Raw genomic sequence first — 18,361 nt, 5'->3', positions numbered from 1 at the left:
CAGTCTAGTTCAATGGTTCAGGTGCAAACCAACCCAAAGACGCAGGAGGGATAACAAGTGTTTGTTTGAAGTCACTAAGTCTTGGGGTGGCTTGTTCTCTTTTGACATTGGAAAAAAACTTTCTGAGCATTCACAGGGTAAGTCGTTACCACAGGTTGAGCCCTCCCTAGCCAAAATGGGACAGAAGTGTTTCAGACTTTCACCTTTTCCAGTTTGGAATATTTGACATACATGTTAAGAGACCTGGAGAAAGGGGACTCAAATCTAAACACAAAGTTCACTTATGCTCCATACACACTTTTATGCACATAGCCTGAAAGTAGCTTTATGCAATATTTTTAGTGCCCGTGTTTTAATAGCCACCTGCCACATGAAGTCAGATGTGAAATTTTTCACTTATGGCATCAGGTTTGTGTTAAGAAAATTTCATATCTTGGTGCATTTTGGAGTTCAGATTTTTGGATTAAACCCATTTCTCATCTGAATGGGAAACCCACGTGAGTGAGGGATGGTGGAGGAGTTCTCGTGTTTGGGTTTGAATCCTAGAACCTACTCCACCACAAAGGGATCGAGTCACAACTGCAGCCACAGACCTGCCCCACCACACCTGCACACCGTGTCCCTTAGGTGAAACTCCCTACCGCTCCTGCTCTGCTCTCTTACACACTTAGGAGGCAATGCTGCACCATGTGCCAAGGACACCCAGTCTGTCTTCCGTGCCACCTGACATTAAGCTACACCTCTGTCTCAACTGTCCGTTGTCGTGTAACTAATCACCCCCAAATTCAGAGGCTTAAAACCACACCTTATTATCTCTCATGATGCTGTTGGGTGGCTGGGCTCAAGCGGACAGCTCTGCGGGTCACACCTGAGTCATGCATGGGAGCAGGCAGATGAAGGCTGGGCCACCATCATCAGGAGCTCCCCTGGGCTGGAATACCAAAGGGCACCTTGGTGGAGACGGCTGGCAGGCCGGGATGATGGGGTCTCTCTCTTGCTCCGTTCTGTCTCTGAGCCCCCCACCCCGCCCCATGTGTCCTCTGTTTCACCAGCAACGGTGGCTGGACTTCTAGGGCAGCCTCGGGGTCTTGACAGCACAGAGGCAGCTGCCTGGCCTTCTTAGGTGCCCCTTCCACTGCCCGCGACTGGTGAGAGCAGTGCTGGGACCCAGTCAGATTCAAGGTCAGAGAATAAACACTGCTTCCTCTCATTGAGAGGGTGACAAAGACGTGACCTCCCTCATGCAGCCCACTCAGCCAACGCCCAAGTCAGCAGGCGCACGAATCCTGAAGGGGAGCGGCAGTGCACTTACGGCCCAATCCGCACCTGGCAGCTGGCCGGCCTTGGGTCTGCAGCCTGCTGCATCCAGGAAGCAAGTGGCCTTTGCACCGCATCAGGCACCTTTCCCTGCGCAGCAGCCATTGGACCCAGGACACCCATCAAAGTCTCTTTCCAGTGAGAGGCAACCAGCCCCGCCCTGCTCACACCCAGGGGCGTCTGGCACGTGTAAGGCAGTCACCGTCTTTGTGAAGACCTCGGTCTGGAAATGGGCACCTGCAAGATCCAAACTCCCTTGCTCCCTGGGGGGGGAAGGCCGTTCTTCCCCAGGACACTGGCGAATCTCGTCTTGGCTGGGGCTCTAGGCACAGGCCTGAGGGACGGCTGTAGGGAGGGCAGCCCTGGGAGAGCCCCTAATCGTTTAACTAAAATCACATTCAAGGCCTAATTAGCAGACAGCTCCAAATGCATGATGTGAGGTCCATCGGCGCTAATGGGCTAATTAGTTCAGACATCCTTGGGCGGGCAATACACTCCGGCCTTCTCAGAAACAGCCCAGGGAGCTCAGAAGATCAAGGCTGGCAGCTGGTCCAGGAACTGCCTTCCTATGACTGGGCCAAGAGACAAACGCATTTCCTAGGCAAGAAGGACACCATACCGCGTGTCCAGCTTAGAGAGAGCAGCAAGCGTCTCCCTACTGACCCCCCAAGAACCCATCCTTGCAACACTCGACTCGCGGAAACAGTTCCTCACTCTTGCCAGTCAGAGGCACATGCCCCCTGCCTCCTGCACTACCCAGCTCCCTCCAGATTAAAACTCATAGCGATAAAGGGCACGGACCCAGGGTATGTGTGCACACCGACACACACGGTCCTGCTCTCCCCAGGTACCGCTTCTCTTGCTCTGTAAGCTCACAGCAACTGAGAATCGCTGCAAAATGGCACATCATCCTGGAACAGAGGAATGAATTTCAGAACCGGGGAAGCCCCCCCCCCCCCCGAATACCCACAGCCACAAACCCACCCCAGATCGCAGGCCCTTGCTGCTTGGCCAGCTTTCTCCATCCAAGCTGCTTCTGAGCAAGTGGCCAGGGTCCCATACGGTGCAGAGGACTCAAATCTCAGTGAAAAGTTGGCAGAAGCAAAGTCCATGTCTCGGGGGGGGGGGGGGGGGCAGTGCATCTGGGATGGCAGCAGGGGCAGCCAGGGAGCAGAACCCCAAATCTGAATGCAGTAGATAGCACCCAGGAGTCAAGGGTGCTCCAACCCCACAGCACGGTCTCCCAGAGGGCTCCCTGGCCGGAGAAGCTTGGGAAACTGCTCGATAAATGGGGTGGGGTGGGGTGGGATACTGAGTTACACTGAAGCCACATGTTTGAGATTCACAATTTCATATCCACACAATAAAGGCTCTGGAGAGTCCTGTAGTCCAGAGACCTGTTTCCTTGATTACTGGATTCACGGTTTCCCAAACTTAGTTTTGCATAGGTTCTTTCCCCCCAGAATCTAGCGGGACAACAGACGTGGGAAATACTGTCTTTAAGAAAGACTGCGTCTGGGCAAGGTAGATGTCACAAAGTGCCATCCCATGAGAGCCGTTCCTTGGACGTGAGTGGGTCGGGGCTGGGGTCTGCACAGGAGGTGCACGGAAACACCCTCTCGTTTTCCTTCAAGAACCATCTTGGCTCATTTCCCCCATAACCGTCTTTGGTAGCAATTTGTTTTTTCTATGAGAGAAATATCTTAAAAGAAATTTCTTAAAAAAAAAAATATCTCTGTAAGGAGGATGATGGAAAGCAAGAGAAGCAGACACAGGGCTGGTGGGCACCAGGCAGCTCAAGGGGACACAGGCCCCGCCCAGAGGCACAGGCACAGGCACAGGGCCCTGGCCAAGAAACTGAGGCCAGGATACCAGGTTTCCCACTTTTAAACAGAAGTCTGGAATCTGGACTTCTTTATGAAAGCCCCAAGTTTTATTAACATCGGCTCAACATCTTTAAAAATTTGTAGGTCCCACGAGACCTTCGTGAGGGCAAGAGTCAGCCCACCAGGCTGCAATCTCGGCCCCATGGGGTGGCCTGAGCACGGAGGAACTAGTGCCATCCCCCTCACCCTGAGCATCGGTGGCCACGATGCTCTGGGGGAACTGGTGCCGTGTGGCTGCAGAGCCGTCACGGGGCTCTCCCTGCACACCTGCTGCGATGCCCAACGCACTGAGGGCCTCCCAAAGACGCAGGCTTTGCCACTTAACCACCGCACCACCCCGGACCGGGCTGGCTCCCAGGCTGCCCGGGAAACCACAGGCCGCAGGAGGCTCCGGGCACTTTCAGAACCACTGGGGGCGCCCCAGTCGTTTCTCAGAATCTCAAGGAGTGCAAGGCACGTGGTGAGAGGCTGGGCCTGAGTCTCCCGGCCAAGCACCCGCAGCCCCCAGCAGCGGTGCCACTCCAGACGGTAAGGGAGGTAGAAGCTTCTGGAATGTGCAGTAGAGTCCACCAGCTGAGGAAGCAGACGTGGGCTGAGAAGGAGGCTCAGGCACCAGAGCATCTGCAGAGGGAGCCGGGCCCCGAGCCAGGGCTGTGGCAGAGACGGCTGCTGGGCCCTCAAGACCCCTGCTCTCTCTTCCTACAGTGGGTGTCCCTGGAAGGTGGCTTCCCACATGGGACATTTCCCAGCACCCCTGGCCTCATCTCACCCGCGAACACGGGCAGCATGAGCAGGAGCAGCCGTGTGCCTGGCAGCCGGGGAGCTCGGCGGGTGGGAAGGGCGTTCCCCTCCGCCATCCCCTTCCACCTGCTGGAAGAGGGACACTCAGCAGGCCCTTCAGACCTTGGAGCCACAAGATGGAAGGCACCTGGGCGTCCCCAACCACCTTCACCCTCCCCATCAGATTCCCGTGCTGGACCGGTGCGTGAGAAGTAAAACTCCCAGTGTGTGGGGCCACTACAGTGTCAAGGCTTATTTGCACCATGAGGATCAGTTGACCTAAAATAGGAGCAAAAAGAGAAAACTGTCACGGGTCCAGATGACAGCTCGTCACCTGCGTGAGCAGATGGAGGTAAAGCCAGCACAGGAAGCTCACCTTGCCCAGCGGGAGCCGCCCATCTCCACGGGCAGCCCACACGCTCACATCCCGCGCTCACACGCGGCCACTGGTGCTGGAAGATGACGGACACCCCGTGGCCTTGATGGTGGCTTTCACAGGTGTATCCTAACCCCAGACTCGGGGATTGTAAGCACTAAGTACGGCTTTTCCAATGCCAATCAAATCTCTATGAAGCAACTTTTAAAATCTAAATGAATTGTGTAAAAATAATTGGGGGGGGGATCTATTTACCAAGCCTACTCTGCCACATCCCCAGTGACAGGCCAGGAAGGCATCATTCCACCCCACGGACGGGGAGAGCTCTGAGGTCAAGGGCCAGGGCGCTTGTCCAGGGCAAGACACCCGCAGAGCCCAGGTTTCACACAAGCCCCTGCTGCCTCCCACAGCCCCTCCTGCTCGTCCCACAGTCCTTTCAGCCTGTCCAGGCCACACAAGTGGCCTCCCCACTAGCCTGGGAACCACCTGAAGTGGCGCTCCGGCTATCAGTGTGGCCTCCGGGTGCACAGAGGGGACGGGGTCCCTCATTACTCTCTCCGGGGAGGGAGCACAGGCGCACCTGCAGCCCCCTTGGGCCAAGGTGGTGTCCCTCCAACACCCTGGCTCACGGCCCCAGGCCACTCTCTAGGCCAGTCTCTCCACACAGGACGGTCAGAAACGTCACGGCGGGCAGGCCTGCTGACACCTGGGCACCACTCGGTCACACTGAGGATCTTCTTAGTCCCTAGTCACCAACCCTTAACCAGGAACTCCTGGGTTGGCATCTTCTCTGGTGCCCAGGGTGGGGGGTGACCAAACGTCTTCCTGTCATTGGACTTGGGGGTGCCGATGGCTGCCCTCCCTGCTCTGATCTGCAATATGCACCTGGGGTGGCCACCGGGCGTCCATCAGTGCAAGACTGGCTCAGGGCCTGGGCAGGACCCTGGGGGAAGTGAGGGCAAATTAGCACACAGTTCCAGCTTCCAACAGAAGGCCAGGGTCGGCCGAGAAGCCGGCAGTCACTCCCAGGAACACAGAATCCTCTGGAATATTCTGAAGAGGTGGGCTGGTCACCAACTGGAGCCCACAGGCTCCCTTCCTCACAGCCGGGTCTCTCAACCTCAGCAGTGGACAGTGGGGGCGGGTGATTCACCGTTGCGGGGGGCTGTCCTGTCCACGGCAGGATGTTTGGGAGTCCCCTTGGAGGCTACCTACGAGGTGCCGGGGTCACCTCCCACTCAGTCACCAGACGTCACCAAATGACCCACGCTCCACCGAGAACCCCTGCTCCGAGGGCCCAGCAGTGTCTTCTCGGATCTGGGTTTCCACAGGCCAAATGTCTGTTCCTGAGTTTTGACACCTGCCTAAGTTCTTTTGTGCCCCGGGGGCCTCAAAACGTGGGTGCAGGGCACTGGCCACCCCCAGCCCTCTGCCAGGTACAGATGGCAGAAGGATAAAGGACCTAACCCCTTCTTAACGTGTGTGGCCCCGAGTTCCCCCAAGCCCAAAAGGACTCCAGGCCCAGGGAAAGGGCCCTGTCAAGTGAGGAGGGCCACCAGGGTGGGGACAGGGAGGGAAACCGCGTGTCCCCTCACCTGTCCAGGGGCGCTTCCTTCCCACCCCGAGTCCCTTTCCAGGTGCCATCACAGCGCTCCTCTTTCTCCCCAAACACACACCACTGCGCTCCTGGTGACATTCCCAGCTCCGTCCTGAGCCAGTCCTGGTCTAGGAAGCCAAACCTCCAAGGACCCCCTCCCTCCTGGGCGCCAGGGGCTCTCCTGGTGACAACATGCCCCCTTCAGAAAAGCAGCCCTCCGCGCTCCCGGCAGCTGGCTTCAGAACGTGTTCTGAGCCAATTTCCTTTCCTTTCCTTGGAGCGAGAATCTGGGTTACTAGGGGGAGGGCAGAGGAGAGTCTAATAAATCTTGGAATATACTTCTTGGCAAAAGGAGAAGGGGAAAAAAATAAAAACCACACACACCTACTGACTGGTGTCATGAAACGAGGCGCAGCGCGGCGCTCTGAAGAGCGCGGCTCAGAAGTCCTATTGTGTGCAAGCTGAATTCCATCAAGCTGCGGGCGGCAGCGGGGTCAGGCTCCAGAACGCCCCGAGCCCAGGCTGATGTTTAAAGGGAAGAGTTTGCAAGGCCTCCCCAAATCCCGAGGAGAGGAAGTTTCAGACCCGGGGGTTCACCGGGCCGGCCCCACATGGAAACAGCTTGGTTTCATGTATTTGGTTTTACTGTTCCAACGTCAGGGTCTTTTAACTTCTTATTTTTACAGGCTCAGAAGAAAAGGGAGCCGGAGCCGTGGGCTCGGGCCGAGCCAAAGAAAACCCCAGGGCGCCCTCGGAGGGCCCCCGCCCGCGACGGCAGCCGGGCAGGGACGTGGGGAGGGACCCCCTGGCTCCTGGCAGGCCCCGCACAGCTCCTCCTGCCCGCTGGAGGCCAGGTCTCCAAGGCCGGCTGCCGACTCCCTCCGAGGAGGCCCACGGCGGCAGCGTTGCGCAAGCTGAGGCCAGAAGAGCTCCAACTGTCACCCGGCTGCCACGGGGCTCCCGCCCGCCGTCAGCAGCAGCAGAACCAAGTGGAGACTTTCCAAAGCCAAGACGAGGCCCAGCCGGGACCCCAGGAACCCTAACTTTAGTCCCCAGGGAAGGACAGCCAGGCACCAAGACCTCCTTGGCAATGTCAACTGAACCCACAGGCCCTCCCGGCCACTCTACCCCAGCCCCCACCTTGAGCAGGCCCCCCTCGGCTGCCAGCCTGATCCTGCGCCCCAGTTTCCAGTCCCAGGTCCACCCTCCAAGTCCACCCACTGGACAGGAGAAGCCACAGGGTCCCCAAAGCAACAGCATCAAGGCAGCATGTGCAGGGGGCCCTAAATTTGGACCTGATATCGACGTCTATCCCTGGACACCCACATGACCTGGAGGGGGCACCCGGTCAATCTAGTTAGGCCCTACGCCATTCAGTGAGACCCTGCCTTAAAATAAAAAGGTACTTTTACCAGTTTGTTTTCCATGTACAAGACGGAGGGACAAGTGCCTGTTGAAGACACCGCGGAACTCTTGAAGTCCCCGTGGGGACAGGTGTGTGCACGTGTTGAAGAAGAGCCTCCAGCCCCTCCAGGCACGTCCAGGACCAGCTCGGCACCACCCCTACCAGGTAGTGACTCCAGATGTCCCCTGGGGTGGCCACCTCTCCCTGTCTCACCCTGTGGCTGCGGAGGCCTGACCAGTTTCCATAACCCCCTCAGACACCTTCCGACTCAGAGTCACCCGGGTGCAGCCAGCCTGTCCCCAGGCCCAGGACACAGTCACCAGAAAAGCTCCAGGGTCCAGGGCTGGGCTAAGAGGGCACTGACCGCCCGACCCTGCCACGGCGCCAGGAAGCTGCGCATCTGCAGGGTCTCGGGTTCCACAGGACTCAGGATAGGACCCCCTCCCCGACCTGGGGGCACAGAGCAGAGCTCCAACCCCACCCCAGAAAGCCCGGCTCTTCCCCAGAGCACCTGGCCCCAAGCTGCAGGCGGATCAGGGGCAGGAACAGCCCGGTCGGGGCCAGCGGGAAGGTCCACCTGCCCCAGGGCAGCCCATGACAACCCTCCAGCTGGAGACAGAGTCACCTGGATCCAGACAGGGGCAGTGGGCTCCCGAGGGACAGGGATGGGGCGGGCGAGGGTTTCCAGCCGAGAGGGAAGCCCAGAGCCGGGAGCCTCTTCCTCTGCCCCTGGTGGGGGCAGCTTCACCCAGCCCCGGCCACGCCAGGCCGTGGGGCCCACACACCCAGGGAGGGTGCACGGCAGGCCCGTCTCCCACAGGAGGGGCCGGGCCCCGAAGAGCTGCCCAAGGCTCGGGCCTGGTGGGCAGCAGGCCCCAGGTCCACACCCACTGACCCAGAGCCCGCTCTCCTGCCTCCTCCACACGGGAAGCCAGCAGAGACCTGGGTCCGTCTGTCTCAGATGTGCCGAGCCACGAGGCTGTGCCCGCCTACGCTGGTGAAGAACAACCGCGGGAGAGGTAGCACCCACTCTAGGGACGGGCTAGCGGGTGCCCAGAGGATTCCTGCTTCCCAGAATTCCACAGCCGATTCCCTGAGCCCCCCCAGCGGGGGTACAAAGGAAAGGTATGGTAAACAACCCCACCCCTTCAGCCAGCCAGCCCCGAGTCACATCTACTCCACAAAAATCCAAGATGGAAGCCACTCAGAAATGCCTTAATGGAACGCCCCCACCCCATCCCCATTTAACAGACAGGAAAATGGAAGCCCAGAGAGGGAAAGGTACTTGTCTCCATGTGTGAACGGATGCCACTATGTGTCGGGCACCGTGCTGGATTATGGAGCTCCGGGGGTTAGTGGCGATAATCTGCCCCCCAGCACCATGGAGTTGACGTTCCTGTGGGAGACGGGCAATAACTGGATGCCACATGAGTAGTTGTTAGTGAACAGCGCTGTGACCATCCAAGGAAGAGCAAGACGCAGAGCATGATGACAGGGACTGTGGCAAGGAGTTCCAAAGCCAGTTCTGCGCGAGACTTCACCGTGGGGTGAACCGGGACAACACAATAGAAAGAGTAGCAGCAAGCATCTCAGAGGGCACATGTGCAAAGGCCCTGGGGTGGAAACATGACAGCGTGCTCCAAAAAGAACCAGAGTACCTGGGACAGAGGGACTGCGGGGCAGGAAAGGGGGCAGGGGGTGCTGTGAAAAGGAATTCAGACGTCCCCTGAAGCACTGTGGGGAGTCGCAGGAGATTCTAGTGATCTCACCGCTGCTGTAACAGCAGCCTGGCTGAAGCCCTGGAGAAAATTTCAGAGGCCGGTTGGAGTCATCTAGGTCAAATAGGATGGTGGCTGAAGACCAGCAAGGGACCAGAGTGGGGAATGACAAATTTGGGCTTCTCAAAGTCACAGAGTTAACAAAGGATGTCCCCCTGTTGGCTCTTCAGCTGGGGGAACGAGGAATGGCCCCGGGTTCCTGGTCGGGGCAGCAGGTGCACTGAGGGCCTCCGCTGGGCAGGGCGGGCCTGGCCGGACGGGCTGGGGGTAGAGGAGGAGGTGTCCCCGACAGGCCACGTGACGGGTGAGGACATCAGGTGGTGGCAGGCAGTGGGCACCCAGGACTTGAGACCACGTGAGGCTCCCAGGCCCCCCAGCCCCAAAGCCACCACGCGCACACGGCCCGGCTGGCCGGCCGCCCTCCTGGCCCACCCTTTCTCCCAGGTGACAGAGCCCGGCCCCGGGTCTCCCACACGGGGAGCGCAGAATCGGGAGACGGGGTCTGAGTGAAGGGCTGTGCCTGAGGTCCCCGGGCCAGCTCCAAGTCACTGGCGATTTCTGAGCCTTGAAATGGACCTTTGACTCGACTGTCCACGTGGGGTGGTGGGTGGGCAGCCTGTCCCCACCCACTGCACCCAGGCCTCCCTGACTGATGGCCGGACACCGACACAGGCAGGAGCGTCCGCTGGGAGCCCGCTGAAGGCCCCGCTGGCCAGGCCAGGTCGGTGCTGCTGAGGTTCGAGGAGGGGGCTGTCTGGCTCTTCACCCTCCTGCCACATTCCACCCTCAGCAGGAAGCGCTGCAAAGATGTCACAGCCCCCCGGGGACACACTTCCCAGGTGGGAGACGAGGCCGACAGACCTCGCGGTCACTGCAAATTCCAGAAGCGGACTCCTTCTCTGAACTTCCTTCAAAAGCCAAGCGAGTTACCTCTAGAGCGACCAACTGCCCCCTAACGGACTGCTTTCTGGGACACAGGTACTGAGCTAGGGGGTTCTGGGGCCTGCTCATTGGCTCCCACTTTCCAGGTGAGGAAACAGAGGCACAGAGAGGTTAATGCACTTGTCCAGACGTCACACAGCTAGTAACTGGCACAGGCAGCATCTGATTAAGATTTTAAAGTGTCAAGAATAAATCCTCACTCCCCTGGGGATGGTGTCATCCTCACCGAGAATGGTCCAGAGAGTCAGGACCGGGGCTGTGCAGAAGGAGCAGACTACAGACCATGCAGGTAATTGTGAATTTTCTAGCAATCACATTAAAAAGCTTAAAAATTGTTAATTCGAATTAATAATGTTACTTAAGCTACATACCCAAAGTACTCAAATCCCCAAACATTATTATCATATGTACAAAGCCACACAAAAAAATAATAAATAAGAACTTGTGCCTTCTTTTTCCCCCACACTAAAGCTTTCCAATTCCCGTGCCTTTGCAAGCCAGACTGGCCATATGTCACAGCTCGTCACCTCCCAAGCACAGAGGCCACCGTGGCGGACACTCTGCTAAAGCAGCACCCTTGATCTCCCTCGAAGCTCTTGACAGTGAAGCTCCCAGGGACCTCTCCACACAAGAACCTTCCAGAATCTCCATCACTCCCCGGCAGCAGGGAAGGGCTCTCAGGACCTAGTAGGTTAGGAAGGGATGGGGCTGCCTCTGCCCTCCACCAGCTTAGGATCTAAGTCGGGGGGAGCAGAATCCAGCAGAGCCACGGGACCTGACCAACTGGGGATTGAAAATAACGGGGTGGGGGGGGGACTGTACCTGTGTTGGATACGTAGACTTTTTTTTTTACCGTTACAATAAAGCCCAACAAGGGCTTACGCAGCGCTGACATTGCACTGGGTTCTCTAAGTGAGATGGTTTCCGGAACGCCCGAGGGGGTGCACAGGCGGAATGCAAATGCTACACCATTTTACGTCAGGAACTCGAGCATCGTGAGTCTGGGCATCTGCATCTGGGGGGGCTTCCTGGAAACCACTCCCTGCCGTGCCAAGGGACAGGCGTCCCTGCCACACCCCCCTGCACACAGGCCCTGGGCTTCCCCCCACGATGGCCGCCTCTGATCCTCATCCTGAGTCTAGGATGTGGGTTCCTTTATGACCGGTCCATTTCATAGATGAGGAAACTGAGGCTTGGGAGAGCCTGGATCTTGCCCAGGGCCCACCTGGGTGTCTTGCCAGATCCAGAGGAGAAAAAAGAAGGTGCCCGCAGACCAAGGTGCTGGCTGTCGGGAACAGCGGGAGCCACCTCAGGGAAGGCTTCAGGAGCTGGGTGCCCGGGAGGCGGCGGGAGAGGGAGACCGAAGGAGGTTCCGAGGACAAGGCTGGGGTGCAGGCGTGGGTGGGCAGCACAGAGGCCCTGGGTGTGTTCCCAGGGGACAGGCGGCACTGGGAATCCTTGCAGCCAGGGGCAGAAGAGGGAGTCCCTGGCCCTGAGATGGCCCTGCAGGCTGTAGGAGAAGAGCCCACGCCCCTTCACCCCTGCCCATCCCGGGGGCCATGATGCCAGCGGAATCCAACTTCCCCAAATATTTACCAGAAGGCTCTGGGCACCAGGCTCCGCTCTGTAAACTTGGATGCCATTCCAGAGCCCGCACCATAGATCTCCCAGAGAACAAGATAAACTCTCCCTCGCATTCTAAATAATGAGAGGGAGCTGGGGGGGGGGAGGAAATAAATCAAGCCTCCCCACCGCCCAACTTAAAAGGGATCGGGGTGAGCCGCGAGCAGGGAGCAGCGCTGCCGAGTCCTTATCAGGCACGGGCCGCTCCAGACACAAACAAAAGTCCTGGCAGGCAGCCTCCTTCCGCATCAGGGAGGGGCGCGGCCTTCACCCCGGAGGCCAGACCCATCCTCCTGAGCACAGTCGGGCTGACATCCTTCCCAAGGCCCCGGGAGACAGTCCCCTCCGTGATGGAAGCACTAACCACCGGGGACCCGAGGAACGAGGCCCATGCATGGCTAGGGTGGCCCAGGTCTGCAATCTCCCACCTGCGTGGGACCCCCGCACCCCACACACAAGCGAAGGAAGTTTCCGGATGGACTGAGGCTGTGTCCTGCCTCCTGACCGCTCTAGCCTTCTGGTAGAACAGAAGGAAGCAGGAGAAAGTGTGTGACGTGGGAGTCACCATTGGCCCTCGGGATTCACGAGGCAGGTGTGCTGTGGTCCCCAAGTGACAAACAGCAAAAGGCAGATGTACGTGGTGGATGGACAAACTGCCTGGCTCTCCCGCTGGGGGGCTCCCCACTGCTGCACCTGGCCCCCAGTTTCTTGCTCTCTCCTCGGTGACTCTGATCACCCTCCTCCCCCACTCAATACCTCAGGCTCCCTGCTGCCTGCAAAATAAGCCCCAAGTTCCCGGGGAGCGGTGACCGAGGGTGGGTGCCTGCTCAGGGACCCCCAGAGCCCTCCAATGGCACCCACTCCTGACTCCAGAAATGCAGCCCAGCTTCTCAAATGACCCCTCCCAGAAGCAGGCTTTCTAGCCTAATATTTTCCTCCCACAGAACACGAGAATAAAGGGTTCTTTGCTCGTCTCCTGAAATAACTGGCTCTTACCATAAAGCAATCTTCTGCCCAGGAAAAATATTTCCTTAAAACTTTGGTAACTCTATCTGCGGTTCCTTTTCTGAAAGTCAAAAATCCTGGAGAGTGCAATACGGCAGGGGCAGACGTTATGACAAGCTCATGAAGTCATGTCTACCCGGGACGGTCCCTCCTTGCCGCGGTGATTAATTTGCTGTTAACCACAAGGACTTTGTGTCTTAATGCGCGGAAAGCAAAGCCCCAGTTCACGTCTCCACCAGAACAATCCCAGCGCCCTGGCCTTGGGGGCCCGCCAGGCAGAGCGGCCGGCCGAGGGGCCAGGAAGGACTCAGCTGAGATCAAGGGGCTCCTGCGAGGGGTCGCCGCGCACAGGTGCGCCATCTCTGTGGCTTTGGCCCTGCCAAGGACGAGAAGTGAGGGGTGTCCTGGATCCGCAACTAAAACAAACCCACTCAAGACACCCGGGGGGCAGGGGGACAGGGAACCAGCCTCAGCCACTCGCTCGGCCCAGCCCCTGCGTCCACAGGCGAGGTGTCCTCTCTGAACTTCTTCCCCTTCAAACAGCGACGGAGCCCCTGGCCAACGGGGACGGGGTGGACTGGGACCCTTGCAGGGCTCCCGGTGTGTTTGCTGAGCGCCTGCGGCAGCTGAGCCTTCAAAGGCCAAGTGCATTATTTCATTTATTCCTGGAAACAACTCCAAGGGGTGGATCCAGCTCCTCATTTTACAGGTGATAAAGATCCAACTCTAACACAGTTCAGGGTAAACCAGGCCTGAAGCCCACGTCCAAAGCTCTGTGCCCCTTAAATTGGGAGAAGCTCCACTTGGATCCACACACCACAGCAGGAGTCTCACCTGGGAGCTCAAGGTGTGCAGCACGGATCTGAGGAAAACACCATCAAGTTCAGGGAACTCCCGGGTCTCACTCCCAGGCCCCTGATGGTGAAGAAGGACCCACCAATAATCATCATCCCGGGGAGCCTGGGAGCTGGAAAGCAAGGCTGCAACCCCGTGGGCCACCTGGAGGAGGAGGCAGATCCCCGGCTCTTCCCAGATCTCATGGCAAGACCTGGCTCCTCCCAGCCACTCTGCCTGGAGCCTCCCTCAGCGAGCCTCACCCCCGGGGCCAGGCACACGCAGCTGTGGCCTCCCTTCTCCCCAAGAGGCGTTTCTCTTTACAGAGATTCAGGGGAGCAAGCAGGTGACCCGCGACTTTCAGGGACATGGGGATTGGTTCTAGAGTAAGAACGTGACCTTCATCAAAACAACGGAAGCCCGGTTTTGAGTTTTTGATGGAAAGTTCTCTTCCAACTGAAGACAGAAGGCTGAACCTCTATGAGCCAAACTGCCCCAACCCAGGTAGACTCTGCCCAAGAACGAGGCTGATCGAAGAGAAACCAGAGTTGAAGACTCAGATCACCGTCCTGGGGCACGGCTGGATCCAGCTGTACCTGAAGCCAACACCATGGCTCATGAACCAATCACTTGCTTGTCATGACACAGCTGAGATGGCTTGAAAGCAAAGTCCACACAGAGAAGCAGAGAAACTCCAGCTTTGGCAGAAAAGTCACAGAGCCACACCTGGAAATGACAGGAGGGTGTGCAGCATGGGGCAGGGGCACAGGGAAGGCTGGCCCCACTACAGAAACACGTGCCACGGACCTGAAGCCAAATAAAGGCAGTCCAAATGTCCAAGAGGAGGGGGATCGGTGTGATAAATTAGGGTCCATCCTTATAAGGGGAAGCTCAGTAGCCATGGAGGACACAAAGATGACCTGTCCTGACATGGAATCCTTTCCAAGATGCACCGGTAAGCTAGAAAAGTAAGGTGCAGGACAGGCGCATGGCACGCAGCTCAAGTTACAAGAAGATGCTCCGGGTCTGTACCAGTGTCTTGGACTCTCCACCTGTGATGGGCAATTTGAACTGTTCACTTGATTGGATGAAGAGATGTCGAGGATTCAGGGCTCCTGGGTGCGTCCAGGAATGATTGGCATGTGGGCTAGCCAACAGAAATGGAGACCTCCCTAAGAGTGGGCAGCACCGACCAATAGGATGATGACTTGGATGGAATGAAAGTTGGGAGAACAGGAAGCAGCGGCAGATGCAAGCTCCATTCTTCCTGCAGGGGTTCTTGATTGCTTCAACCATCTAAGGACATCAGACTCTCACTTCTTCCCTCTTCCAGAACAGACTCTGCCAGCGATTCCCCAGAAGCCTTGGGTCTTAGACTAGGGAGGTTCCACTGGTCCCTCCTATTCTGGGCTTCAGCCTCTTGGACTGTGCAGCTGCTGGTTCCCCCAGCTCTCCAGCCTGCAGACGGCCACTGAGGACCATCCAGCTTCTGGTGGCGTAAGCCAACCTGATAAGTCCCCTTCTTATGATTAAACCCCCTGTGGATTCTGTCCCTCTAGAGACCCGTATACAGCACCTGAGTGAATTTTTCAGTTAACCTACAAACACCAGTGCTTCCGGGGCCGGGAGGGCTGCCACCGTCGCACAGGGACAAGTGGGGACACTCAGCAAGGCCAGAGGGACCCCAGGAGCCGTCTCAGCAGGTGAATCTAAAGAGCCCTGGGAAGGGGTGGGAGGGAGGCTCCTGGGCACGGTGCACCCTTCACGGTGAGCTTGGATTGTCTTCCTTTTTGTTTATCATGATTATTTGAACCATGTGCGTGACCTAACTTACCACAAGGGAACACGGGAGGCGCTCTCTGCAGAGCAGAGGGGAACGAGCAGGAGCTCTCTTCAAAGGCACACAGCGCGCGGCTCCATGGGACGACATGGGGACGGCAGGGACATAACCTGAACCCTGTCCCCTCTAAGCCTCATCCTCCTGGTAAATGTTCTCGGAGCTTGTCGAGTGCTGAGCAGTGCCAAGGGCCTGCGGTTACCAGGGTGAGTCGCAGAGAACCCGCCCACCCCGTGGATTCTGAGCCTGGCCTCCGTTCCGGGTGGGATCACCGATTCTGGCCAGGTGGCTGCGGGGAGGAAGCTTTGCAAATCCCAAATCCCTGGATAAACATTGGCAGGACAAAGTCTGATCCCCCTCAGGGCTGTGGCCTCGGGCCCAGCAGGGGCTTTGCCTTCTGGCACCCAGACCAGGGCCCAGGGGATGAGTCGCCACCCAGGAATCCCACAGGCAGGCTCTGCCCACATGGGGGGTCCCGGGTCCACAGCTGTCTGTTCAGTGCAGTGGCCACCAACTTCAGCCGGCTCCTCAAACTGACTCTGAAAATCCTTTCAAATAAAACGCTCTTAAAACCCCGTTCATCAGCCACAGCGGTCACACCTCCAGGGCTCAGGGGCAGGCAGATGATGGCTCCCGGAGAGGACGGGACGGACCAGGAGCACTGCCGTCACCAGAGCTCTCCGGGCCACACGGTCCCTCTGTTCTTCGCGGATCCCCTTCCTGCCTCCAGGTCTCAAAGGAGGGGCCTGGTGGCCCGTTACAGAGACAGCGCCCCATATCGGCAGGCAGCTGTCAATAACTGGCAGCGAGGGTCAAGCACCCAGGAGGCTTGGGCAGACACTGCCAGGGGACGGGAAGGCAGAGGGACAACCGAGCTTCTCCCTAGGCCACCCATTACCAAGGCCGTGCCCCTACAGGGAGGTCTGGATCCAGAAGGTGGCGAGACGGGAGACGGGGTCTCCACTCTGAACTCACACCCAGGAGGGTCAGGCCAGGTGGTCCTTGGGACACGGCCTGAGTCCGTCCCCACGACCCCACCGCCCCTCGGCCTCTGTCTTCTCCCCACCCCCCGTGAACCGCCCCGCACGCTGCCCGCAGCTGTGGCTCTCCCCATCCCTCGTTCTCACTGTGCACAGAACGGCTTTGAAAGACACAAAAAGTAGTACCTGCTCCCGTCTTCAAAAGTCACACAACGTGGAAATGGAGAATCTGAAAGAGGGAATCCTGCCCTCCTCAGTCTTTGACAGATCTTTCTCCACGCACCTGCAAACACCCAGACACAGACCTGCCGAGACGTCTGTATACCGCTGTCCCTCGGCTCCAGAACCCCCCAAGGGTACCCAGACTCACCAATGCCCAAGACCCTTAAATAAAGTGACACTGGATTTGCATGTAACCTGGTGCCTTTGGAATCGTCTCGACACACAATGCCTCGCACACGCAAACTGTCACTGCACTGTATTGCTTAGGGAATGACGACAAGATCAAAACGCCTGTAGGGGTTCCTTTTTTTGTACCAGGGATTGAACGCAGGGGTGCTTAACCAGTGAGCCGCATCCCCATTTATTTATCTGGAGACAGGGTCTTGCTGAGTTGCTTAGGGCCTTGCTAAATTGCTGGGGCTGACTTTGAACTTGCAATCCTCCTGCCTCAGCCTCCCTCGCTGCTGGGATGACAGGTGTGCGCCACCACACTGGGCCTATGGTTTATTGATTTATTATAGATTAGTTGGTCGGCCTCACAGATGCAGAGGCCGCAGGGACAGAGAGTGGACGCACTGTGACACTCTGCCTGTCTGCAGGTGCCCCGGCCTCCCTGCCACATGCCCACAAGACCCCGGCGCCCTGCTCTGACCCCTTGCAGAGATCCGTAAACGGCCATGCCCTCACGCATCCCCTCATACATGGACATTTTAGCTGTCACCCATTTTTCATTCTTCAAAACACTACCGCCACCAGCGCTCCCGAAACTCTGTGCCGCTGTTCCCGTGCCAGTGTTTCTTGGTCCCTTCTCACCCACTGTAATCGCACCTCTGCTGTCACTCACCAGGACCGCTCCTGTTGGACCCACTGGGACCACCATCCAGTGCCACCAAACTCCCTGGCCACCTCTCCTTCGGGTCCTTTCTCCGACAACACCCCCTCTGACAGACCACAACGGTGCCCCAAGTGAACCCCCTTCCCAGCACCCCTGCGCGGTCCCTTCCCCTGATCTGGGCTGGACTTGGGTCTTGCTCTGCCGAGGGAATCTGGTGGTGTCTATTCCGGGCCGAGCCTTTAGCAGCCTGCCGCCTCCGCTCCTGTCTCTAGGGGAAGCTGTGGCCACCATGAAAGTCTGGCCACCGGAGACCACGGTGCTCCGGGGAAGCCCACGGGCCGTGAGGTGAGGCCTGCAGGCCCTGAGGGGTGCCAGGCTGCAGACACATCACCAAGTGCAGCTGTGGGGGCCGACCACCTCCTCCAGGCCCCGGAGCCACAGGCCGGCTGCCGGCCAAATTCTACCCAGGGGCATCATCTGAAGAAAATCATAAAATGGTTCAGTCGCTGCACTTCAGACTTTTTTCCATGGAAACGGAAAGCACGCCCCTGTTCTCTAGCATGGATCTGAGAGAGGAAACCAAAGGCCTGAGGAGGCCCTGACAGCTAAGCTAGGCCACTCTCAGGCCACCCAGGCCCCAAAGATCCAGCCACATCTTCCTCCTGGGACGGTGCTGCCACTGTTTATGCTCAGACAAGAGTTTCTCAGGTGTGAGGCCAGGAGGACCACCAAGGGCCTCCTCACTCTTTTCACCCCAAAGCCAAAGGGGAAGGTCAGCAAGAACTAACCCACAGCAGTCTACTCTGACCCTCCCCCAAAATAGCCCAAAGGCCCTGAAGCCAAGAAAGAAAATGGAAGCACAGAGAGGTCAGGAAACTTGTCCAAGGTCACACAGCAAGTGAAAAGTAAAGTTAAGGCTTGAAATGAGGCATTCGAGCTCAGAG

At 58.0% G+C, this 18,361-nt stretch overlaps 1 protein-coding gene across 1 annotated transcript in view; it reads right to left on the bottom strand.

The window, feature by feature from the left end:
• The window catches only part of Nkd1 (NKD inhibitor of Wnt signaling pathway 1), a 75,817-nt gene that overhangs the window by 43,937 nt on the left and 13,519 nt on the right, over positions 1 to 18,361 (bottom strand). The gene's annotated exons all lie outside the window — the stretch shown is intronic.

Source organism: Ictidomys tridecemlineatus, chromosome 15, assembly GCF_052094955.1.
Source record: "Ictidomys tridecemlineatus isolate mIctTri1 chromosome 15, mIctTri1.hap1, whole genome shotgun sequence".
NCBI lineage: Eukaryota > Metazoa > Chordata > Mammalia > Rodentia > Sciuridae > Ictidomys > Ictidomys tridecemlineatus.
The sequence above is the reverse complement of the archived record's forward strand: the minus strand, read 5'-3'. Positions and strand labels throughout refer to the sequence as shown.